Below are 26,769 nucleotides of genomic sequence, written 5' to 3'. Positions count from 1 at the left end.
ATCGAATTGGTCGAATGGTCGATCGAATCGAATTCGATGAATCGAATCGAATCGATCGAATTGGTCGAATGGTCGAATGGTCGATCGAAGCGATTGGTCGAATGGAATTGGTCGATTGGTCGAATTGGTCGATTGGTCGAATCGAATTGGTCGGAATTGGCAAATGTAAACATTGATTTTCAGATTTTCCATGTAATAACGTTTCCAAAAATGTATAGGTTTGCTAATCTACCATGATTTTGAACGAAAAAACATAGTGAACCTGACTAACTGTAATGCAAAGAAATATATTTGTTGATAAAAAAAGTTTTTTTTAATTTCATCAATCTAGAAGAAATGGTGCATTATTTGAAAAAAGTGCGGTGCCAATATTTTTGGCCACGACTGTATATATATATCTACAGACTTGGCATTTAATATGGAATATTTTTTTGTGGGGGTGAACTTACTTTTCAAGATGTCTTAGAACCAAAAGTTCATTGGAATTATGTTGAAATTATTCTAGATTTTGTTAAAGTGACCTTTAAAAGAAACAAAAACCACATTTGACATTTCGAAGCAAATAAATTGATCCTTGAAAGTGATGCAAACTGATATCGAACTCAATTCATGGACAGTACTGTGCTAAACTTCTGTGCGTTTTCCAGAAGTATCTCTTTATTTTGCACATTAGCCAAAAAAAATTCAACAAAAACAAAAGCTAAATTATGACTGGGATTACGGGCAGTAAAATGACATGACCACCCCATGATTCAAGCATATTCCTCAAACTGCCTCGGCATAGCCTACTGTTTGACTGTTTCATGAATAGTTGAGAATGCCATGCATACCTAAGTTGGGAGTCAGTCAAAGTCCAGTCGGCCCTGACTTGCCAACAGCTTTGGCATGCATGTCTAAATAAATCTTAATGATAAGTGAGTTCATTGTACATCTGCAGAAGATGAAATAATGTATTTATAAACTAGGGGCACATGACATGCAAACAAGAGAAGCTTTCGTTGTTTATGATATATATGAGGAATGCATCTACAGGAAGAGGTGTCTGCAGCACGGTGTACCGTTTGTTAATTGCTTCAATCTTTGCCTGCAGGCCGTTGTCCCCTGACAGTCCATGTCAGTGCGTGATGCCGTTGACTTGCTATGAAGGTAATCCAGTTGATTAAATTTCCCCCCAAGCATCAGGTTCTGATTTTAACCATCAAAAAGTGCTACTCAAATCGTGATTGATTAATATCTATTTGCCCCCAACACGTTGGACAGTTCGCACAAGAGCTCTCAGGAGAACACTTAACAATTACATCCTTTTTACTGAAACCCTCTGCCTCTGGAGTAAGCAGGCAGCAAGGGTTCGGATGAATATGCTCAAAATGCAGGGCAACTTGTTGCTCTAATGGAGAGATTTCAAACATTCTTTAGGTTGAAACTTTCAGGACTCATTTTCTCAAAATCTGAACAGGTTTCTGCTGTTCTGCAGTCATCACCTCTGCAGAAGATACTTCAAAGAGCACCTGTGGATAGGTATAGAACTGATGAGATGTTCAAGAGTTTGATCAATCGGTTCTTGAAGAAGTAGCTGATTAAACAGATTCCAAATTAAGAAAGATTAAGAAACAATTATTAAGATTAAGAAATTAAGATTAAGAAACAATTATTCCAAAGAGAAGATAAATCCCAAGAAATGATGGTGACGATCGGTTCCATCACACCGATCTACAAGCATACATTAGACAACACTATGACGTACTATGACGCAATCGACTGTGACGAGGAAAGAGTGTGTCGGCGGTTCAAACGAAATACTTTTTCCCTTGTTTGAGAAATTGAAAATGTGTTGATGGAGGCAGCCATGGCACGGAATTCAGAATCTCTTCCTCTGTGGAGGAAACATACAAACAGGACATTGAGTTTTCAATGTCGAATGCAGTTTTTTTTTTTTATACAAGATCGAGGCTCGTGTAAGAGCTAACATTGATCACAAAAAGACAAACTGACACGCGAAACATATATGGTAAAGGGAGCGGGAGACAGGATGGGGAGAGAGAGGGAAGCACATAAGTACAAACTTTGAGAGCAGGGACATCGGGAGATCTGTGGGAAGTTGAAAACATTGTCCGAGATTTCCAGTTACTGGCGTCACCATGATTTGTTAAAGGATGAATTCTAACCCAGAATTAGAACAACTTTTGACAAATCTACAAGGTACTGACTGAGTGCATATTTCGTAGAGCCAGACACCACTGCAAGAACAGGGATAACGTTTTCAGGTCTTTGTGGGATCAAAACCTACCTGCGTGCAACTTGTCCAAACGAGGTTCAACCATTGCACGATTACCCACGTGCACAGAAAGGTCATCAGCAAAGTCATCCTCGGAGACCTGGCAACTGATTTGATCCAAAGAGAGGAAAGGCAGGCCAGTTTCTGGGGGAAATTATGATTTTTTTCAGTTTCTGGACGAATATACTTCATTTTGACTGTTAAACTATCTTGTGATATCTGTAGAGGAGTTTAAGGTGAAGGTACTGACTTTATCACATACTGTCTCTCAGCACCGCTCAACTCTCTGACTTCATGACTGAGCCTCATGAGAAAACACATTATAAGCCAATGTGGACTTTGTAACAGATCATTAGATGATCAGATGATAGGTGAAACATGTAATGAGCTCAATGTTGTTGTCGTCACCAAGTTAGAAAATTATCCAGAAGCAACATGTGAGTATGATGTAAATATTCACTATGCTGCTAAATGTTGACAAATACTATACTTACGGACGCTTTTAAAGACCATGAAATTAATTTAAAATTTGGATGACCTCTAAAATGACAAAATCACACAAAAATACATAATTTTCGAAAGTTGGAGACATCCTGATATCTTTCCAAACCAAGAACCATCTTCAGTTCCAGCATAATTAATTTATCTGAAAACCCGAGGCTTCAGCTAAATTAGCAAAAACATCTGTCAGGCATTTCCACAAACTCTTCTTTCTGGGTTATTTGTTTTGTTAGCTCTCATAAATAAAAAAAACCAAAAATGTTTTACTCAATCACACTCAAATCCAACAATCATTATCGATTAAGTATCAGCCAAACAACAGCCATAAATTTTGGTCTTTATGCAAAATCTACCTCCACAATTAAAGGACTAAATCTATCTTGCATTCACATGGACTGCGCAACACGGACTGCGCAACCGCAAATGGACAGTGCAACACGGACCGTAACACGGACCGCAACACGGACCGCAACACGGACCGCAGCACTGACCGCAACACTGACCATGCAACACGGACTGTGCAACACGGACTGTGCAACACGGACTGTGCAACACGGACTGTGCAACATGGACTGTGCAACATGGACTGTGCAACATGGACTGTGCAACATGGACTGTGCAGCACGGACTCTGCAACACGGACTCTGCAACACGGACCGTAATACGGACCACAAAACGTGCCGCTCCATGGACAGCAACAGCGAAAAAAATTAGCAAGTAATAATGCACAAGACCATCCAATATATTTGAAAAATGTTCTATTTAACGGACCCAAATGGAACAAACACACCTAAATGCAATACTCTCTCTGGCGAGGGTAACAATCTACCATCCTAAACCTTTTCCCTCTCCTCGAAAAGAACAATTTGAATCTCAATATCGGTTTCAAATGTACTAATAAAATGCAAACTGTAATTAAAGAATTATATGTTGTAACAAAATATAAACAGAAGAAACTTCCATTCAATTACAAAATATGAACTAGAAACAGAGCAATCAGAGATTGCAAACCCTCGCCAAGATGTATTTTCAGTGGTTTTTATGGCTTTTGTGTTAAAACAAATATGGCGGCCGAACCACGTGACCGATGACGTCATCATTTTTTTTTTTTCTAAACTCATTTATTCCTAGATTATGCTCAATAAATTTCATCTTGATCGGATGAAGTTTTGTACTTGTCGAATTATGACGTCATAATGAATGCACCTATGACATCATCATTAACATATTTTATTCCCCATGAAGAGTTCTTTACAATGAGCCATGTCTCAATTTTTTCTATTCAGCGCTTTCGGGGATATAGAGGTGCAAAGTTTTTCGTTTTTTTCCAAGATGGCCGCCAAGCCACGTGACTGATGACGTCATAATTATTATTTTTTTCTCCACCAATTTATGCTGACATGACGCTCAAGAAATTTCATCTCGATTGGATGAAGTTTTATACTTGTCGAATTATGACGTCATAATGAAGGCACCTATGACATCATCATTAACATATTTTATTCCCATGGAGAGTTCTTTACAATGAGCCATGTCTCAATTCTTTCTATTCAGTGCTTTCGGAGATATAGAGGTGCAAAGTTTTTTAATTTTTCCAAGGTGGTGGCCGAACCACGTGACGTATGATGTCATAATTATCATAAAAAATTCTACAGGTGGAAATGCACCTACGGTGAAAATTTCTTGTCGATCAGACCAACGACTGTAGAGAAAATCATATTTATTCTGTGCGGACAAACAGACAGACAAAGAGATGAAAAATCGGTCAGAGACCGAGGACTTGCCAGAATATACTTTTTTTATTGGCCATTTTGGACAAATATGGTGGCCGAACCACGTGATCGATGACGTCATCATTATTTGTTTTCTAAACTAATTTATTCCGAGATTGTGCTCAAGAAATTTCATCTTGATCGGATGAAGTTTTGTACTTGTCGAATTATGACGTCATAATGGAGGCATCTATGACATCATCATTAAGATATTTTATTCCCCATGGAGAGTTCTTGACAATGAGCCATGTCTCAATTTTTTCTATTCCGCACTTTCGGAGATATAGAGGTGTAAAGTTTTTCCGTTTTTCCGAGATGGCGGCCGAACCACGTGACCAATGACGTCATCATTATTATTTTTTCTCCACCAGTTTATGCCGACATGGCGCTCAAGAAATTGCATCTTGATCGGATGAAGTTTTGTACTTGTCGAATTATGACATCATAATGGAGGCACCAATGACATCATCATCAACATATTCTATTCCCCATGGCGAGTTCATTACAATGAGCCCTGTCTCATTTTTTTCTATTCAGCACTTTCGGAGATATAGAGGTGCAAAGTTTTCGATTTTTCCAAGATGGCGGCCGAACCACGTGACCGATGACGTCATCATAATTTATTTTTTCTCCACCAGTTTATTTGACCATCATGTCGCTGAAGAAATTGCATGTTGATTGGATAAAGTTTTATACTTGTCGAATTATGATGTCATAACGGAGGCACCTCTTAAATCATCATTAACATATTTTATTCCACATGGAGAGTTCTTTTCAATGAGCCATGTCTCAATTGTTTCTATTCAGCGCTATCGGTGATATCGAGGTGCAAAGTTTTTCCGTTTTTCCAAGATGGCAGCCGAAACACGTGACCGATGACGTCATCATTATTATTTTCTCTCCACCAGTTTATGCCATCATGTCGCTCAAGAAATTGCATCTTGATTGGATGAAGTTTTGTACTTGTCGAATTATCAAATTATGATGTCATAATGGAGGCATTGGGCCGAGAGAGTTAAAAATTGGGCACAGTCTATTCCAGAGCAAGACAAATATGTGTGTAAAGTTTGGCGATTCTACGTGCAATGGTGTAGATGTGGTGCTGCACACAGACAGACAGACAAACAGATAAATAGACAGACAAACCAACCGATCAACATACTTTCCGGCAAGTAACAAACCAACCAAACAACATACTTGCCGAATTCCTCTCCCCTCACCCCCCCCCCCCCCCCCCAAGAAAAAGAATTCTATTGATACAGCAAATTGTCCAATTCATCAAGATTAAAATTGACAATCTTGATCAAAGCTCTGGTCAATAGGAGGAAAAGTGACGATTTTTCAGATGAAAAATGATGATTTTGGAAGGTTGTCCTTGAGTTGACCTTTGACCTTTTGACCTCAAAAATAGTTGGTTCCCTAATTAGTGACTCAATGTGCAAATGCTGTTCAATTTTCAAGTCAATCGGATGAAAATTGAGGATTTTTGAAACTTGGCCTATGTTGACCATTTGGCCTATGTTGACTTTAAAAATACTAGGTGTTTGAATTCAGTGACCACATATGCAAGTCCTCTTCAAATTTCAAGTAAATTGGATGAAACTTGTGGATTTTAGAAATTTGGCCTATGTTGACCTTTTGGCCTATGTTGACCTCAAAAATACTTGGTGGTTGAATTCAGTGACCAAATGTACAAGTCCTCTTCAAATTTCAAGTCAATCGGATGAAAATTGAGGATTTTAGAAATTTAGCAAAGTTGGTGACCTTTGGCCTGTTGACCTTTTGACCTCAAACAATAGGGTTCTTGCTTTTGACCAACTCTACCATTTGGTGACGTTTCGTGAAGATCGATTGAAAATTGTGACCTGTAGGCCGGTGACAAACAGACAGACAGACAGAGAGAACCACAAACGCAACCGACCAATATACTTGAAAAATCTTCGATTTTGCAAGTAACATGAAGACGTCATGCGGAGCACGATACGTGCACAATCCGCCCCTCCCCCCCAAGAAAAAAAAATTCCATTGATACAGCAAATTGTCCATTTCATCAAGATTAAAATTGACAATCTTGAACAAAGCTCGGGTCAATAGGATGAAAATTGACGATTTTTCAGATGAAAAATGATTATTTTGTCAGGTTGACCTTGAGTTGACCTTTGACCTTTTGACCTCAAAAATAGTTAGTTTCCCATTTAGTGACTCAATGTGCAAATGCTGTTCAATTTTCAAGTCAATCGGATGAAAATTGAGGATTTTAAAAATTTGGCCTATGTTGACCTTTTGGCCTATGTTGACCTCAAAAATAGTTAATGGTTGAATTCAGTGACCATATATGTAAATCCTCTTAGAATTTCAAGTCAATGAAATGAAAATAGGTGATTTTAGAAATTCGGCCGATGTTGACCTTTTGGCCTACATTCACGTGAAAAAGTAAGTACACCCCATGTATAGTTTTGACTTTTTCAACATATTTCAACATACAGCTATTTGATCTTCATTTCAACAATATTGATAGATTAAGGTGATATAATATAACAAATATCATGAAACATTGACATTTTGTAGTCCATTGTATAATTTAAATAAACATAAATGCAAATTTTGCATGTGGAAAAAGTAAGTACACCCTTGGCTCTAATAGGTGGTATTGCCCCCTTTGGCAGAAACAACCTCAAGTAGGCGTTTCTTATAATTGTCTACCAGTCTCTGACATCGACTGGGAGAAATTTTTGCCCACTCCTCCATGCAGAATTCTTTCAGCTGTGCGATGTTTGAGGGGTTTCTTGCATGCACAGCTCGTTTCAAATCCCCCCACAACATCTCGATGGGATTTAGATCCGGGCTTTGACTTGGCCATTCCAGAATCCTCCATTTCTTTATTTTCAGCCATTCCTTGGTGGATTTACTGATACTAGGGCATGCCCGTACTATATATAAGCTAGGACGTGCCCGTACGTGGGTGCCCGTTCCTTGCCAAAAAAAAAAAAAAAAAAAAATTGTGTAGGGGTGTGTGTGTGTAAACATCCTAGGGCGTGCCCGTACGTGGGTGCAAAAAAACATGCGTGCAAACAACAACAACAAAAAAAAACTTTGAAACCACGTGGCAGTAACGACCACAGAACCCCCCTCCCTCTATTTACATGAATGGTTTGGTCCATTCGCAACGACCACAGAACCCCCCCTCTATTTACATGAATGGTTTGGTCCATTCGCAAAGCCAAAGCGAACGACCACAGAACCCCCCCCCCCCCTCTATTTACATGAATGGTTTGGTCCATTCGCAAAGCCAAAGCGAACGACCACAGAACACCCCCCCCCCCCTCTATTTACATGAATGGTTTGGTCCATTCGCAAAGCCAAAGCGAACGGCGAACGGCTAAATCGCCATAGCTCGGTAAGTACTTGTCCGATTAATTTCAAACCTTGAAAAGGCACATCCTCGGGTCCCCAGCAATATACCTGGCAAGTTTCAAGTATATCGGACCGGTAGTTGTCGAGAAACAGCGGTCACAGACAAACAAACAAACGTACAAACGTACAAACGTACAAACAAACACACAGAGATTACTGGAATTATAGATAGATGTTTAGGGTCATTGTCATGTTGAAAGGTCCACCTTCGGTTGAGCTTCAACTTTCTGACAGATGGCCTCACATTATTCTCAAGCACCCTCTGGTACAATGAAGAATTCATAGTGGATTCTGTGATGGTGAGCTGCCCAGGTCTTGATGCAGCAAAGCTGCCCCAAACCATAATATTTCCACCACCATGCTTTACAGTTGGTATCAGGTTCTTGTGGTCAAATGCTGTCTTTGGTTTTCGCCAAACATGTCTTCTGGTACTGTGGCCAAATAGCTCTATCCTTTGACTCATCTGTCCAGAGCACATTGTTCCAGAAGTGCTGGTCTTTGCCTCGGTGTTCATTGGCAAACTTTAGTGTTGCCCTGATGTTCTTTCTGGACAGCAAAGGTTTCCTCCTGGCACACCTCCCATGTAGATCAAATTTGTGCAGCCTCTTTCTAATGGTAGACTCGTGCACTTTGACAACAACAGTGGCAAGAGCTACCTGTAGGTCCCGTGATGACATTCTGGGGTTCTTAATAATAATAATAATAATTCATTTATTTTGTATAGCGCTTTTCCAGAAGCCCAAAGGCGCTTTGACAGAGTGGAAAACATAATGCATAACAATACATGAAAACAACAATTGCAAAAAGACAAGAATCAAGAAAACAAACAGCAGCGATATACGGCATATATATAAGACAAGAATCAAAAAGACAAGACAAGAATCAATAGGGAAATATTTAAAGCAAAAGGAGGGAGAAGGAGAAGAGATAGTCAGGGGTTAAATGCTGTGGGTTGAATGTTGAATGCAGCGTTGAACAGGTGGGTCTTTAGTGATGTTTTGAATGTGGTGAGTGAGGAGGAGTCTCTGATGGTGTGAGGTAGTGAGTTCCAGAGGGTGGGAGCAGCGATGGAGAAGGCCCTGTCCCCCCAGGATCTGAATTTGGTCCGGATGGAGGGGGTCAGGAGGTTGGTACCAGCAGAGCGGAGGTTGCGGGTGGGAGTGTGTCTGGAGAGGAGGTCAGCCAGGTAGGATGGGGCCAGGTTATGGAGGGCTTTGTATGTCAGGAGGAGGATTTTGTACTGGATTCTCTGGGGGATGGGGAGCCAGTGAAGCTTGTAAAGGACGGGGGTGATGTGGTCACGGGTCCGGGAATGAGTGAGTAGACGGGCAGCGGAGTTCTGAATGTATTGGAGTTTATTGGTGATTTTTGAGGGTGAACCATAGAGGAGGCTATTGCAGTAGTCCAGACGGGAGGTGATGAAGGCGTGGATGAGGGTTTCTGCAGCCGTGGAGGAGAGGGATGAGCGGAGACGGGCAATGTTTTTCAGGTGAAAGAAGGCTGACTTTGTGATCTGTTTAGTGTATTTGTCGAAGGAAAGGGTTTGGTCAAAGATGACGCCAAGATTCCGGATGTGAGGGGAGGTGGATACTGGGATACCGTCGATGTTGAGGGCAAAGTTATGGGTGGATTTTGTGAGCGTTTTTGGGCCAATGATGATTATTTCAGATTTATCACAGTTAAGCTTGAGGAAGTTGATTTGAAGCCAGGATTTTATTTCAGTGATGCAGTTTGTCAGGATAGAGTGGGTGTCGGTGGAGACGGACTTGGTGGAGATGAAAAGCTGGATGTCATCGGCGAAGCAGTGGAATTGGAGACCATGACGGCGGATTAAGTGACCGAGCGGGGACAGGTAAAGGATGAAGAGGAGGGGGCCAAGAACTGAACCTTGGGGGACACCTTGGGGGAGGGGAGCAGTGGGGGATTTGCAGTTATTGATGGAGATGAACTGGCATCTGTCAGAGAGGTATGATTTAATCCAAGAGAGGGCAGTGCCGGTGACGTTAAAGGTGGATTCAAGTCGGGTGAGGAGGATAGTGTGATCGATGGTGTCAAAGGCAGCGCTGAGGTCGAGGAGGACGAGAATGTTGAGGTTGCCAGCGTCAGAGGAGAGGAGAAGGTCGTTGGTGATTTTGAGGAGAGCAGTTTCAGTACTGTGGTTGGAGCGGAATCCGGATTGGAATGTTTCATACAAGTTATTGGCAGAGAGATGATGTTTGAGTTGAGTGGCTACAGCGCGTTCCAAAACTTTTGACAGAAAGGGTAGGTTGGAGATGGGTCTGAAGTTGTTTAGGGTGTCAGGGTTTAGACCAGGTTTTTTTAGAATGGGGGTAACAGCAGCAATTTTGAGGGAAGGTGGGACGATGCCTGTAGACAGGGAGGAGTTTATTGTTGCAATGATAAGTGGAGAGAGAGCAGGGAGGGAGGCTTTGACAAAGCTGGAGGGGATGGGGTCAAGAGTGACGTCTTTCAGCATTTTGCGGTCTGCTCTCGGGCTGAACTTGCTGGGGCGGCCTGACCTGAACAAGTTGGCAGTTGTTTGGAATCTTCTCCACTTGTAGATGATCTTCCGGACAGTCGAATGATTGATTTCAAATTGTTTGGAGATCTTTTTACATCCCTTCCCAGACTCGTAGGCATCTATAACCTTCTTTCTGAAGGCCTCAGAGAGCTCCTTTGATCTAGGCATGGTGTTTTTTTTTTTTTGTTTTTTTTTTGTATACTGAATCGAGGCTCGTGAAAGAGCTAAATTTACTTCACAAACAAATCAACCAGACAAACAAAATATATAAAAAGAGGGAGCGGAAAACAAGATGGGGAGAGAAGGGGAAGCACACAAACACAACATTTGAGAGCAGGGAGATAGATGTGTGGAAGGGAGAGGGCTTGGGGGGAGGAGGCGTGGGAAGGGGGGGGGGGGGAGGGAGAAGTATAAAACACAAGGACACCAAGGACTTCCAGGACAGAAGTTGGTATTTCAAAAAAGTGGAATTGGGGTGAAATTAGCGGGGGTAGAAAAGATCAAGGTTTTGGATGGGGGAAGATAAGAGATGGTGGTGAACAGCTGTTTTAAAGACCTGGAGGGTGGAGTGGGATTGAAGAGAGTGAGGGAGTTTGTTCCAGAGGCGGGAGAAAAGAGGAATGAAGGAGTGAAGGTGAGCAGAGAGTCTTGATTTTGGCAGTTTGACCATAAGAGGGTTGCAGGCAGATCTTGTGTGACCTGTAGGAATATTTGTGGGACAGAGCCCAGAGAGAGCTGGGGGAGCAAGGCCAGAGAGGAGTCGGTAGAAGACGGAAAGACCACCAACCTGCCTGCGGTGAGTGAGTGAGAGGCCCTTGGAGGTAGCTTCATCGCGGGAAATTCCAATGATTCTGAATGCTTTGGTTTCAACAGCGTGAAGACGAGCTAGGTGTGAGGCAGGAGCACCAGCCCAGAGGGGAGAGCAGTATTCCATTGAGCTGCGGATGAAAGCCTTGTATGTGGTGAGGAGCTTAGGTGTGCCAAGGAAGGACTTCGCACGACGGAGGATGCCCAGTCGGCGACTGGCTTTGGAGGCCAGATTTGAAATGTGGTTTTCCCAGGAAAGATCATGGCAGATAGTGAGACCCAAAAGCTTGAGTGACAGAACTTCTTGGAGAGGATTATTCAGAAAGTGGATGGGAGGGTTGTCCAGTCGGTCTTTTCGGAGAGACATCGTAAGAGTGTGAGATTTGTCAGGATTGAAAGACATGTTCCACTTGTTTGCCCAGTCTGTGATTTTTTCCAGGTCTGCAGAGAGTGAGGAGGCTGCAGACTGCCGATCTGAGGGATGAAGAATGGAGCGACAGAGAGTAGAGTCATCAGCAAAGAGATACAGAGGATTTTCAAGAGAGTCAGAGAGATCATTGATGAAGACCAGAAAAAGCACAGGGCCCAGAACACTGCCTTGTGGAACTCCAGCCTGAACAGGAAGAGGAGATGAGAGAAACCCATTCAGGGCCACACGTTGACTATGACTAGAGAGGAAGTCCGCCAGCCATGCGTGGAGATTTCCATGGATACCAAAAGAGGAGAGTTTGGTGAGCAGAGCGGGGTGCCAGACCGTATCGAAGGCACGTGATATGTCAAGGGAGACTGCTCTAATTTCCTGTTTGGCATTGAGGACCTCCATCCATTGTTGAGAAAGCAGAAGCAGCATGTCCAGAGTAGTGTCCAGGTCTGAAACCAAATTGATGATCAGAGATCAAGCCATTGGAGAAGAGGAAAGATTTCATATCAGAAGCAATGATGGATTTGCCGCACACTTCAACAACAAAGAGCAAACCAAACGAAATGTCTGAGGTTTAAATAAGACAGGTTCCTCCAAGATCCTCTCTGACGATGTTCTAATCATTTGCAACTGAGATGGTGCTCCTGATTCTAATTTTAGGTATTTGAAGTCATGATAAATGTAGGGGTGTACTTACTTTTTCCACATGACTGTATGTTTACCTAAAATATAATTTGTGGTTGAATTCAGTGACCAGATATGCATGTCCTCTTCAAATCTCAAGTCAATCAGATTAAAATTGAGGATTTTAGAAATTTGGCCTATGTTGACCTTTTGGGCTATGTTCACCTCAAAAATACTTGGTGGTTGAATTCATTGACCAGATATGCAAGTCCTTTTCAAATTTCAAGTAAATGGGATGAAAATTGAGGATTTTAGAAATTTAGCAAAGTTGGTGACCTTTGGCCTATGTTGACCTTTTGATCTTTTGACCCCAAAAACAACAGGCTTCTCAATTGGGACGACCTATACAAGTTAGTGAAGTTTCGTGACGATCGGTTTAGAATTGTGACCTGTAGGCCGGTGACAAACAAACACACACACACAGACAGATAGAACCACAAACGCAACCGACCAATATACTGTACTTGAAAAATCTTCGATTTTGCAAGTAACAAACAAACGGACTCAAATGCAATACCCTCTCCACTGGCGAGGGTAACAATGTTGTGAACTAGAAAGAATCACGAAGTTATACCCCATAGAAACGGGGGAGAGTGGGCGTGCCCAAATGACGTCATTGTTCTTCTGTATCTGTAAAAACATAGCTTGGTGTCCATTAACATGATCAGTGTGTTTACAGAAAAGCAGTTCATTTGAAAAGGTGAAAATAACATATTTGATTTGAAAATGTTCCTTGCAATGTGCATTAACAAATTCTAATATCTCACATCTGACTGGACTAACTAATGAGATTAATTATCCTTTTTGGCAAAACAAGAAATAGAATCCCTTTAAGTTCCTGACATAATTTATAAACGTTGGTCCGACTTTAATGTTGATCGCCTGAACGTAAAGGGACTTTTTTTAAGAGGAAGGAAAAACCTTAGGACGAGAACACTTTTGGAAGAGAGGACTTCCAGGCACGTGGATTCCAGAAATTTAACCACAATTCCTTGGGAACGCGTGTGGTTCACAGAGACAAACTCCCATTGTGTGAGAAGTCACGCTTGGGATGTGCTCTCCACAGATTAAGCACATTGAGATGTGCTCTCTACAGATTAACCACATTGGGGTGTGCTCTCTATAGATTAACCACATTGAGATGTGCTCTCCACAGATTAACCACATTGAGATGTGCTCTCTACAGATTAACCACATTGGGGTGTGCTCTCTATAGATTAACCACATTGAGATGTGCTCTCCACAGATTAACCACATTGAGATGTGCTCTCTACAGATTAACCACATTGGGGTGTGCTCTCTATAGATTAACCACATTGAGATGTGCTCTCCACAGATTAACCACATTGAGATGTGCTCTCTACAGATTAACCACATTGGGGTGTGCTCTCTATAGATTAAGCACATTGAGATGTGCTCTCCACAGATTAACCACATTGAGATGTGCTCTCTACAGATTAACCACATTGGGGTGTGCTCTCTACAGATTAACCACATTGAGATGTGCTCTCTACAGATTAACCACATTGAGATGTGCTCTCTACAGATTAACCACATTGGGATGTGCTCTCTACAGATTAACCACATTGGGATGTGCTCTCTACAGATTAACCACATTGGGATATGCTCTCTACAGATTAACCACATTGGGATGTGCTCTCTACAGATTAACCACATTAAGATGTGCTCTCTACAGATTAACCACATTGAGATATGCTGTCTACAGATTAACCACATTGAGATGTGCTGTCTACAGATTAACCACATTGGGATGTGCTCTCTGCAGACGAACCACATTGGGATGTGCTCTCCACAGATTAACCACATTGAGATGTGCTCTCTAGAGATGAACCACATTGAGATGTGCTGTCTACAGATTAACCACATTGGGATGTGCTCTCCACAGATTAACCACATTGGGATGTGCTCTCCACAGATTAACCACATTGGGATGTGCTCTCCACAGATTAACCACATTGGGGTGTGCTCTCGACAGATTAACCACATTGGGATGTGCTCTCCACAGATTAACCACATTGGGATGTGCTCTCCACAGATTAACCACATTGGGATGTGCTCTCCACAGATTAACCACATTGGGATGTGCTCTCCACAGATTAACCACATTGGGATGTGCTCTCCACAGATTAACCACATTGGGATGTGCTCTCCACAGATTAACCACATTGGGATGTGCTCTCCACAGATTAACCACATTGGGATGTGCTCTCCACAGATTAACCACATTGGGATGTGCTCTCCACAGATTAACCACATTGGGATGTGCTCTCCACAGATTAACCACATTGGGATGTGCTCTCCACAGATTAACCACATTGGGATGTGCTCTCCACAGATTAACCACATTGCGATGTGCTCTCCACAGATTAACCACATTGGGATGTGCTCTCCACAAATTAACCACATTGGGATGTGCTCTCCACAGATTAACCACATTGGGATGTGCTCTCCACAGATTAACCACATTGCGATGTGCTCTCCACAGATTAACCACATTGAGATGTGCTCTTCCCAGGTCACAAAGTTATCAGCTCGAGCCTCCTTGGCCGTTGAAATGATCAGCCAGCTTTACCTTTTAAATCATCTCCACAGCCTCTGGAGGACATCACGTACGTGAGAAATACATACCTGGGCATAATAAAAGGTACGAGCTGAAACAGCAATGAGCGAAAAAATTCAAAGAAAGAAAATTCATGAGAATAACCACAAAGCTGTTTTTTAATTTCCATGCAATCCTCGGATGGGAATTGAAAGTTGTTTCTTAATAGACATTTTAAGTTGTGGGTTGGACTTGCGTGAACGGACGTAATGAGTTTACGTGAACGTGGGTGGCCTGTCCACGTGATCGGACTCGCAATTGTGTTCGTCTGGTCGGTATGAAACCTCTCGAGGCCACAGAGGAGGTGTATAAGCTGCTCCATCTAAATGCACCATAATTGGCACGCCCCTAAAAAAAAATCTGAGTTAGTGTACTCGGACCAATTGGAGGATCCAACGCATTCCTTGCAATCGATTTTCCATTCGTGTTTTAGATCCCACTTTCGCGATATTGACTGAGTGATGGCGTCCTTACTCCAAAGCCACGTTAATTGCTGCTTTCCTCTTCGTCCTTATCTCCGCAGCGAAGTTGCTCAGCACCTTTTCCTCATTGTTTTGGATCCCCACACAATTACAGCAGAAAGTTTGCAGTTTGCAGCCTGGTAGATAAAAGTCAGGATTAAAAAAAAAAGTGTGGAATTCACTCCGTGTAATCTTAATTAGTATGGCTGCATCACGTGAGCGCCTCGTACCTTGGAGAATGTTTTTTAAAAACCGTTATTAGCAGTGTGAAGATTCATTATTCGCTGTATATAATCAGTGAGGAATCTTCCGGGCTTCAGTGGACTGAGGGTCATCCTTGGGAGCTGAGGGAGTCACTGGGATAATCAAAAGGGGGGAAAGCGGAGGGAAATCTGAAACTTTTAGGCTTCGATCCATGATGAGCTTGGCACCTTCTGCAGATACAACAAGAAAAAGAGCAATCAGAGATTGCAAACCCTCGCCAGGATGTATTTTCAATGGTTAAGGCTTTTGTGTTAAAACAAATATGGCGGCCGAACCACGTGACCGATGACGTCATCATTATTTGTTTTCTAAACTCATTTATTCCTTGATGATGCTCAAGAAATTTCATCTTGATCGGATGAAGTTTTGTACTTGTCGAATTATGACGTCATAATGGAGGCACATATGACCTCATCATTAACATATTTTATTCCCCAAGGGGAGTTATTCACAATGAGCCATGTCTCAAATTTTCTATTCAGCACTTTCAGAGATATAGAGGTGCAAAGTTTTTCCGTTTTTCCAAGATGGCGGCCGAACCACGTGACCGATGACGTCATCATTTTTTTTCTCCACCACTTTATGCCGTCATGTCGCTCAAGAAATTGCATCTTGATTGGATGAAGTTTTGTACTCGTCAAATTATCGAATTATGACGTCATAATGGAGGCCTTGGGCCGAGAGAGTTAAAAATTGGGCACAGTCTATTCCACGGCAAGACAAATATGTGTGTAAAGTTTGGCGATTCTACGTGCAACGGTGTGGACGTAGTGCTGCGAACAGACAGCCAGATAGACAAACCAACCGATCAACATACTTGCCGGCATCGTTTCCGGCAAGCAACAAACCAACCGATCAACATACTTGCTGGAATCTTTTCCGGCAAGTAACAAACAGACAGACAAACCAACCGATCAACATGCTTGCCGGAATATTTTCCGGCAAGTAACAAACCAATCAACCAACATACTTTCTGGAATTTTTTCCGGCAAGTAACAAACGGACTCAAATGCAATGCCCTCTCCTCTGGCGAGGGTAACTAGAACCGCACTCAGTAGAGAGCATACCTCCACCTGGTTGGCCATATCACTCGATGGTAAATAATCACTTTAAAATTTTACTGGCTGGATCTGAATCCAGATCTTCACCAAAATTGAATCGATTCTTCCTTGTCACACACACAACCTGCCCAACAAGTTTCGTCCGAATCCGTCCATAACATTTTGAGATATTCTGCTATATATCCTTTTTGGCCCTATCTCCCAATGGTGAAGAATCACTTATAAAAGTAAATAATTCTCATATCCGAATCCATATTTAGATCTTCACCGAAATCGAATTGAACCGTCATTGTCACATACGCTACCTCCCTGCCAAATTTCGTCCGAATCAGTCCATAACTTTTTGAGATATCTTGTTCACAATCAAACAGACAAACAAACAGACAGACAGAAAGGGGTGAAAACATAACCTCCATTTACCTTTGGTGGCGGAGGTAAATATATTGTTGTGGTTTTGAGAATAAAGGCAACCCCCCTTTTAGTTAGTTGCACCACAGCATGTAGCCTCGCTTTAGCCAGTTATTTCTTATTAAATGTGAAGTATAGTCTCCTTCCCAGTGTTGGTATGCGTTGAGGCAGGTAAGTAAGGGTAGGCCTCATTGGGCCTGGAATGCCATGTGCTGGGCCTAGGACAAGTCGAGGAGGCCCGAGGGAGGAGTCGGAGGGCGTGGCTGGTAAGCAGAAAACAGCCAATGGGAGCTAAAGGGGAGTGGCCAACAACTGCGGCCAATGGGAGCTGAAGGGGAGTGGCCAGCAGCTAGCGTCCAATGAGAATTAAGGGGAGTAACTGATGGGGGGCTATCATGACACGTGACCCCCGGCGGCTAGTGGAGGCCCGTGGAACATTCTCGTGGGGCTCGGGGGGGATATAAGACCCGCCCAGGACCCCCTAAAGGCTCTCAGCGCTCTGCTCTCTGCCCCGCTCTCTGCTGCCCCCGTTTTACCTGGCTCTGGTCTCTCTTTTGCCCTCGCTGTCTTGGGATTCAGGCTCCCGCAGGACGATCTCTCTCGTTGGCTCTGTACTCTGACGATCTCCCTGCATGTGCGCTTCGTCTCGCTGGCTTCGGGACGCGCTGCCTGGATTCCCGCTCGTGCACAACTTGGGCCGACGTCCCTGCTGCGAACATCCTCGAGGGGAAACGCCCAACGAGCCATCCGGGGCGAACTGCACTAAGCGGCCGCGCTTTGAGCACGTCCTCTCCTTCCTCCCTTTCCCCGAGTGAGTCAGAGGGCCCTTGTCTGGGACGTAAGTAAGAACGGTTAAGTTTCTCTTCTGTGTCCCTTTTCTCTCACTATTGTACATTTGTTAATAAACCTGTGCTTGTTTCCAACTTGGCAGTTTTCGTCTCTTCACCATTGGCCTCGCATTGCACGAGATAAAACTGCTCGATCGGGTTCCTAGTAATTAACGGAAGGAGTTACGTGACACGCAAACCGCTCGGGCGTATCAGACCAGCGTGTCTCATGTGAGGTCCAGCCCCTGTCCTCGCAGCGGCATGTGTATCGAAGGTACCTGGGTCGTGACGGGAAACCCTTCCACGCGCTCGCTGCGGGTTTGGCGGCTGGAATTGCTCAGCAATCCGCCTCCACGAGTGTAGAGTGGGTAGCGGCCTCGTGGACTCGAAGCTCGAGGGGGAGAAGGGCTTAATCCCCCCTTAGTACGTCGACGGGGTCGAGATCCGCAACAATATTATTTAAATTAGCAGATAGGCCCAATATAGCATCATCCGATAACATCCCCCACAGAAAAATGTCCAGGGTATACACCTCTCCTGCAGCTACCCACACTGCTCGCATTCATACATATACAGACTGTGTCTTGGATCTCGATCATTCTTCTCGTCTTGTTGCTTTGACCTGCATTTTTGACTCTCGTTCTGCTCAATTTTGTTCAATTATGGCTCACAAGTGCAAGACCAGTGCCGGAGATGCGTCGACTACCAAGAGGCAGAAGAAAGTGATGAGCCTGAGCCAGAAAGTGGAGCTGCTGGATCAGCTTTCGAGAGGAGAGAGTGTGGCCTCTGTGGGCAGGCATTATGGCGTCAACGAATCCACCGTTCGCTACATATGGAAAAACAAGAAGGCGATTCATGAGAGTATTTCAGCGAGCGCTGTATCGAGTATGAAGGTGGTCACCCATGTCCGGGATGTCCACATAGAAAGGATGGAGAAGGCTCTCAGCATATGGATTGAGGCCAACGTGCAAAAAAAGTATGCCTTTGAGTGGACCTCTCATTCGTGAAAAGGCCAAACATATTTATGATCATCTGTCTGTCACGAATGGTGCCAGCACGAGTGATGTGCCGAGTGATGTGCCTAGTGATGGCACAAGCAGCACGACTGAATTCACTGCAAGCAGGGGATGGTTCAATCGTTTCAAGGAGCGGTGTCTCAAAAATGTGAAGCTCTCAGTGGAGCATGCCTCCGCGGACCTCGGTGCAGCAAAAGCGTTCCCTGCTCAACTAGCGAGGCTGATCAAAGAGAAAGGATACCTCCCAGAGCAGGTGTTCAACACTGACGAGACTGGCCTCTTCTGGAAAAAATGCCCAAGAGAACTTTCATCTCGAAAGAGACAGCATCGGGATTCAAGGCTGCCAAGGACTGGGTATCTCTTCTCCTCTGTGCAAACGCAAAAGGGGACTTCATGCTGAAACCCATGATGTTGTACCATTCCCTGAACCCACGTGTTCTCAAGGGCAAGAAAAAGCAAACTCTGCCAGTGTTTTGGAGGGCCAACAGGAAAGCCTGGGTGATGGCAGCAACCTTCCTGGACTGGTTCTATAATTGTTTTGTCCCTCAGGTGCAGAGGTACATGGCGGGCAAAAACCTTGCGTTCCTGATTCTCTTGCTCCTGGACAACACTCCTGGCCACCCCGCGAACCTGGACGTGGCTCACCCGAACGTCGAGGTAATCTTCCTGCCACCCAACACCACCTCCCTCATCCAGCCACTCGACCAAGGTGTGATTTCAACGTTTGAAACATATTACACCCGTCACACCTTTCGCCACATTTTGGATGCGATGGAGTCTGACCCAGGGCTCACCGTAGGGCAGTGTTGGAAGGATTTCAACATTGCCCACTGCATCGGCACCATCAAGGAGTCACTGGATGAGGTGAGAGCCTCCACCATCAACGCGTGCTGGCACAACCTGTGGCCACAGGCAGTCAGAAACCTTACTGGCTTTTCCGATAACACTGAGGAGAAGCATGTGATTGTCTGGTTGGCACGGCAGTTGGGAGGGGAAGGATTTGATGACATGCAGCCTGAGTAGTTGGAGGATCTCGTTGCCTCACATGGTGACAACCTCAATGAGGAGGAGTTGGAGGCCATTATAACGGTTTCCGAGGAGGAGGCAGGCCGTGATGAGGCAGAGTGTCGGGAGAAGGGGTTCTGTGTTCCATCATGATCTTATTTTTGAACTCGTGTTGGTTTATCAGTTAGGGTGCTGGCTTGGGATTCTAGGGTCCTGTGTTCAAATCACGATCGGTCGTTGAATTAACATCAGGTGGGGTTGACTCATCCTGTTCATCCTTCTGAGGTTGGCGAAATGTGTACCAGCTTCCTGGGATGAATGAGCCATTCGAGTGTCCTGTGTAGGAGTGACTTCCCGACCAGGATTTTGCCCAATCGTCAAAAAAACTGCATCGGCAGCCACAAAAAAGCCACTTATTCACATACACACACATACACACACACACACACACACACACACACACACACACACACACACACACACACACACACACACACACACGGGCCAAATTTATGAAAGGTGTTTAAGACTTAGACGTGTGTAGAATCACTAATCGTGCGATGATCACCCGTTCAAAGTTAATCGCTGAAGGGTGTTTATCTAATGCACGATCAAAACCCAATCACAAGCGTTTAAATAACAAATAAACTTTTACATGTCGACGAGGGCATGTTTAAGAGTGGGTTTAAGGCCGTGGAGCAAGAATTAGGCAAACATGATGTAGTTAGAGCTGCAGTTGTACTCTCATATACTTCCTGGCAGTTTAAGTTCACTTTAGAATTACTATAAGGGTATGGGAGGAATGGCAAAACGTCACCAGATCTGCATACATAATAAATAGATAGCCGCTAATTAATTTTATACTGCAGGAAAACCCAAACATACAACATGATAGTTGTTTCAATAACCATGATCATCACTTCAATCAGGATTAGCCAGAATGTTATGCATGTGGGAACCATATCTCGGATACAGAGATTGTACGCATTCACAGATTGTCTTTTCCATGATCAATGGTTGGAGGGATGAGTAGAATGCGGAATGGATGAGTAGAAGGAGGGATGGGTAATCTCGAAGGAGGGATGGATAATCTCGAAGGAGCGATGGATGGATCTCTCGAATGAATCATTTTGTTGGCTGCTGAATCGATTGCAAGTGTAAGGAGGGATGGATGAGTGGAAGGAGGGATGGATGAGTGGAAGGAGGGATGGATGAGTGGAAGGAGGGATGGATGAGTGGAAGGAGGCATGCATGAGTGGAAAGAGAGATGGATAATCTCGAAGGAATCATTTTGTTGGCTGCTGAATCCATTGAAAGTGTAAGGAGGGATGGATGAGTATAAGGAGGGATGGATGAGTGGAAGGAGGGATGGATGACTGGAAGGAGGGATGGATGCATGTAAGGAGGGATGGATGAGTGGAAGGAGGGATGGATAATCTCGAAGGAGGGATGGATGGATCTCTCGAAGGAATCATTTTGTTGGCTGCTGAATCTATTGCAAGTGTAAGGAGGGATGGATGAGTGTAAGGAGGGATGGATGAGTGGAAGGAGGGATGCATGAGTGGAAGGAGAGATAGATAATCTCGAAGGAATCATTTTGTTGGCTGCTGAATCTATTGAAAGTGTAAGGAGGGATGGATGAGTATAAGGAGGGATGGATGAGTGGAAGGAGGGATGGATGAGTGGAAGGAGTGATGGATGAGTGGAAGGAGTGATGGATGAGTGGAAGGAGTGATGGATGAGTGGAAGGAGTGATGGATGAGTGGAAGGAGAGATGGATAATCTCAAAGGAGGGATGGATGGATCTCTCGAAGGAATCATTTTGTTGGCTGCTGAATCTATTGCAAGTGTAAGGAGGGGTGGATGAGTGGAAGGAGCGATGGATGAGTGTAAGGAGGGATGGATGAGTGTAAGGAGGGATGGATAATCTCGAAGGAGGAATGGATGGATCTCTCGAAGGAATCATTTTGTTGGCAGCTGAATCTATTGCAAGTGTAAGGCGGGATGGATGAGTGGAAGGAGGGATGGATGAGTGTAAGGAGGGATGGGTGAGTGTAAGGAGGGATGGATGAGTCAAATGAGGGGTGTTCATTTATGTCTGTAGGATGTCCAGTAAATAAAGAAGACATAAGCACACCTGACGCTAGGCCGAGGCTTCAGACTCTGACACGCTCATGAGGCTGCACCGCCGAATCCCTCATTTTTGACAGCTTTTTACTCGTAATAAATAATTTAATAAGCAGAGTGTATTACATGAGGGCAGCAATCCTAACTTGATCCCTTACAAGGCAAACACAGAACATGTATGAAATCCTAGTACCCACAAAAGATGATTATGGGCAGTACGATTTGCAAACAGACAAAATAAACATGAGGTTTGGCCTGGGCCAGAATAAAATAACGGGCTGGAATGGGCCAAGGAGGGGGGTGGAAGGAGGATGGCAAGCAGAGCCTTTGCCCATGCTGGCAGCCTAGTATGGAGGCACATGACAACAAGTTATCGAGATGCAATAGTTAACATGGATAAACAGTAATCTAGTGTTGGACTCCAACCAGATAATGCTCCGTGGCAAACTAACTTCTGTTCTCCATATCCATCCTCTCTCTTTTCTCTCACTCTCCTTCTCAATCACTATTTCAAAGCTGTATATTCTCAGTATAGTTGTCTATTCTCAATTGTCTAAAGAATCCTTTTTGATGAGTACTTTTTTATGATATCGATCAAGAATGATTTTTTAAATGATATCGATAGAATTTTTTATGATATCGATATGATATCGGGAGATCTCGCGAGATCTTGGAGACGACGTCACGGATTTTCGAATCTCCACACGATCTCCACGTTTTCAAAGTTAAGTAATTGTTCACAATTATTGTATTTTGTCGAAACTGTATTTATCTTTCGGTGTGTGAACCTATAGTGTGCCCCTTGGAAGTTTCTTGGTGTTTATCTTTCATAAATTAATCCTTTCTGTTTGCCGTGCCGCGTGTGAGGCCTTGCAGCCTCAGGCTTCCCCGTCGAAGTTTGTTCCTTCCTTCGTTGTTTTTGCGAGGTTTTTAGATTTTCCCTTCTCCCCCAACATTCCCCGAACATCCACTCTTTGTCTAACGTTGTAACCCCCACCCCCACCCCCCCCCCCCCCGCAAAACAAACAAAAAAAAACTTTTATTTCCCTTTCTCCTCGTGTGCTTTTGTCCCATTGTGCGCCTCTGTCCACGTGTGCTGTTCGCCCCGCCCCCATTATCCCCTTGCCTTCCACCTTTTGCCCTGTTCAAGTGACTCGTGGTTGTCCCTCTCGGCTCCCTCTCCCTGTTGGTATCTTTGTGAATATAAGACTGTTCTTCACGGTTCTGTTTAAATATGTTTAAACTTTCCCCTGCAGTGTTTTATTCAGTGGTTTATTACAACACGCTTTTTTCTTCCTATTTAAAAGGCTCTTTTCAATTTCCTCAACTCATTCCATTTCAAAAAAATATTCAATCTCTTATAATTCTTTCTCACTATATGCTCTAAATTCTCATTCATTCCACCCCTCCTCCATCGTTCTTAAACGGATCGATAACTTGAAAATCACAATAAACCCAATTTGTTATAAATGTTCGTCTTTCATTAATCATCCATTTTCTAAAATCCCACCTTGCCCCTCCCCTCCAAATCTCCCGCCTTGCCCCTCCCCTCCTAAACTCCCCCCTTGCTCCTCCCCTCCTAAACTCCCCCCTTGCCCCTCCCCTCCTAAATTCCCCCCTTGCCCCTCCCCTCCAAATCTCCCCCATTGCCCCTCCCCTCCAAATCTCCCCCTTTTCCCCTCCCCTCCTAAACTCCCCCCTTGCCCCTCCCCTCCTAAACTCCCCCCTTGCCCCTCCCCTCCTAAACTCCCCCCTTGCCCTTCTCCTTCTAAACTCCCCCCTTGCCCCTCCCATTCAAAACTCCCCCCCAACCCCTCCCGTTCAAATCTCCCCCCCAACCATCCCTCCCAAATTCTCCCTCCTCCCACCTCCTTCTCAAAGCTGCCTCCTCTCCACTTCGTCTCCCTTCTATGTCATACCTCCACCTCCCCCAAACTTCTACTTTCCTCTGCCCCCCCCTCAAACAACCCCTCACTGTGCCTCATCCCATCACCATCAAACCTTTCATCCTGCTCATCCTACCCTTTCTTGTAACTCTTCTATAATTTCTGACACACTATCAACTGCTCTCCTTACCTCCCCCTCTCATCCTTCATCTGACCCTACTCCTCCCCTCCCCTGTCCTGCACCCGATGCTCCCCCTCTCTCCTCATTGACGGTATGGACCTCAAACATCCGGGGCCTTCGCTCAAACCTGATTGATCTCTCCATTTAGGTTGCTTCTGACAATCCAGACTTGATCTGCTTAACAGAAACTTTCCTCCTTCAAGATGTCTCTGATTCCTTAATATCTCTTCCTGGTTACTCCCTCCTCCGGTATGATAGACCTGAGCCTCGTCCTGGTGGTGGGGTGGCTATCTTTATCAAAAACTCTCTTCCTCACTCTCCTTGCACTGCCCTCTCTTCCACCCCACCCAAAGGAGTACCTCTGGCTACGGCTTCCTCTCCGCTCCCACCTTTTGTTCATATGTGTTCTGTACCGTCCTCCAAACAGTGATGACTCCATTTACATTTCGCTGTCGGACAACATGGACCAACTTCTACAAACTCATCCAAACTCTCTCTTCCTCATATGTGGCGACTTCAACTGTCATCATACCAGCTGGCTGGGTGTGGGTTCCTCTCTCACCAGCCATGGCACCTCAGCAAAGGACTTCTGCGACTCATTGGGACTGACAGAATCTGTCAAATTCCCGTCCCGGATCGCAGTCAATGGAGTATCTTCTCTTCTGGACTTGGTTATGACAAACTTCCCTGCAAATGGCTGCTGCTCTTCTTCTTCTCCAATCGGTTCTTCTGATCATGTGCTTGTTAAAGTGGACATCTCTCTGGCCATTCTCAGAGAGCCTCCTCAGCGTCGACGAGTCTGGCATTTCACTCAGGCTGACTGGCACGGTCTGCAAGCACCCATCAATCATCTGGACTGGTCTCCCATCTCTACTGCCTCTGACATCAATTCTTCCTGGGAATTCTTCCAAAGCAAACTGCTCTCTCTCATGCACAAATTTACCCCATCTTGTCTTCAGTTGTCTTACCCTTCCTCCCTTCCATGGTACACTGAATCTTGTGGTGAGGCAGTTGCCCTGAAACAACTTGCCTTTGCCTCTTGGAAGGCTAATCCAACTGAAGGCAATCTCAGTTCCTTCCACCAAGCTCAGAACAAGTGTGTGTCTACTCTCAGGAGTGCCAGGAAGCACTATCTTTCCACACTCAAGATTGATCTCTCAAACCTGTCTCCTTCCTCCAAATCATGGTGGCGTTTGGTCAAATCCGTTTCTGGTGTTTGTTCCCCCTCCATCCCCTCCCTTACCTCAAAAGGCTACACAGTTGACACCGCACGTGACAAAGCCGAATGCCTCAACTCTGTGTTTGCCTCAAAATCTTGTGTCCCAAACCCATCTCTCTCTGTTCCCACCTTTCCCAGTCGAACCCAACTGCTCCTGGACTCTGTGTCCTTCTCTCCTGACAAGGTGGAGAAGTTTTTGTCAAACCTCGACTCTGATTCTGCAACTGGACCAGACGGCATCAGCCCACGGGTCCTAAAATCCTGCTGTGCCGCTCTATCTCACCCTCTCTCTGTTCTTTTCACCCTCTCTTTTGCTCAAGGTCATCTGCCAGCATCTTGGAAATCAGCAAACATTACCGCTTTACACAAAAAGGTGCAAAAACAGATCCTTGCAATTACAGACCAATCATCCTGCTTCCAATTATCAGCAAAGTCATGGAATCCATCATTGCTTCGGATATCAAATCCTTCCTCTTCTCCAATGCCTTGATCTCTGATCATCAATTTGGATTCAGACCAGGTCATTCTACTCTGGACATGTTGCTGCTGCTGTCTCAACAATGGTTGGAGGTCCTCAATGCCAAACAGGAAATCAGAGCTGTCTCACTTGACATATCACATGCCTTCGATACGGTCTGGCACCCAGCTCTGCTCACCAAACTCTCCTCCTATTGTATCCATGGAAATTTCCACTCATGGCTTGCGGACTTCCTCTCTGGTCGTAGGCAACGTGTGGCCCTGAATGGATTTCTCTCATCTCCCCTTCCTGTTCTGGCTGGAGTTCCCCAAGGTTGTGTTCTGGGCCCTGTGCTATTTCTGGTCTTCATCAATGATCTCTCCGACTCTCTGGAAAATCCTCTCTATCACTTTGCTGAAGACTCCACTATCTGTCGCTCCATTCCTCATCCCTCAGATTGGCAGTCTGCAGCCTCCTCACTCTCTCCAGACCTGGACAAAATCACAGACTGGTCAAACAAGTGGAACATGTCTTTCAATCCTGACAAATCTCACACTCTTGCCATGTCTCTCCGAAAAGACCAACTGGAAAACCCTCCCATCTACTTTCTCAACAATCCTCTCCAAGAAGTTCTGTCGCTCAAGCTTTTGGGTCTCACTATCTGCCATGATCTTTCTTGGGAAAACCACATTTCCAAGCTGGCCTCCAAAGCCAGTCGCTTACTGGGCATCCTCCGTCATACGAAGTCCTTCCTTAGCACACCTGAGCTCCTCACCACAAACAAGGCTTTCATCCACAGCTCAATGGAACACTGTTCCCCCCTCTGGGCCGGTGCTCCTGCC

Source organism: Myxine glutinosa, chromosome 3, assembly GCF_964187855.1.
Source record: "Myxine glutinosa chromosome 3, kmMyxGlut1.1, whole genome shotgun sequence".
Lineage (NCBI taxonomy): Eukaryota > Metazoa > Chordata > Myxini > Myxiniformes > Myxinidae > Myxine > Myxine glutinosa.
The sequence above is the reverse complement of the archived record's forward strand: the minus strand, read 5'-3'. Positions refer to the sequence as shown.